Genomic DNA, 241 nt, shown 5'->3' on the forward strand with positions numbered 1-241 from the left:
ACCCCCCCCCCCCCCCCCCCGGGGGACCCCCCAGCCGCACCAGCCCCGGCCGCCCGCCCGCTAGGCGGAAGACACCGCGACTCAGGGCCCGGCCCAGCCCGGCGCATGCGCCGCAGCCCCTCCTCCGCTCCCGGCCCCCTCCCCTCCCTCTTCCTGGCGAGTCTGGGGCGGCGGCGGCGCGGTGACGTCAGGGCGTTGGGGCAGCTCCTGTGACAGACGGAGCTGGAGCGGCGGGGCGGCG

The sequence above is a fragment of the Tupaia chinensis genome, unplaced genomic scaffold, assembly GCF_000334495.1.
Source record: "Tupaia chinensis unplaced genomic scaffold, TupChi_1.0 Scaffold144899_1, whole genome shotgun sequence".
In the NCBI taxonomy this organism is placed as follows: Eukaryota; Metazoa; Chordata; class Mammalia; order Scandentia; family Tupaiidae; genus Tupaia; species Tupaia belangeri.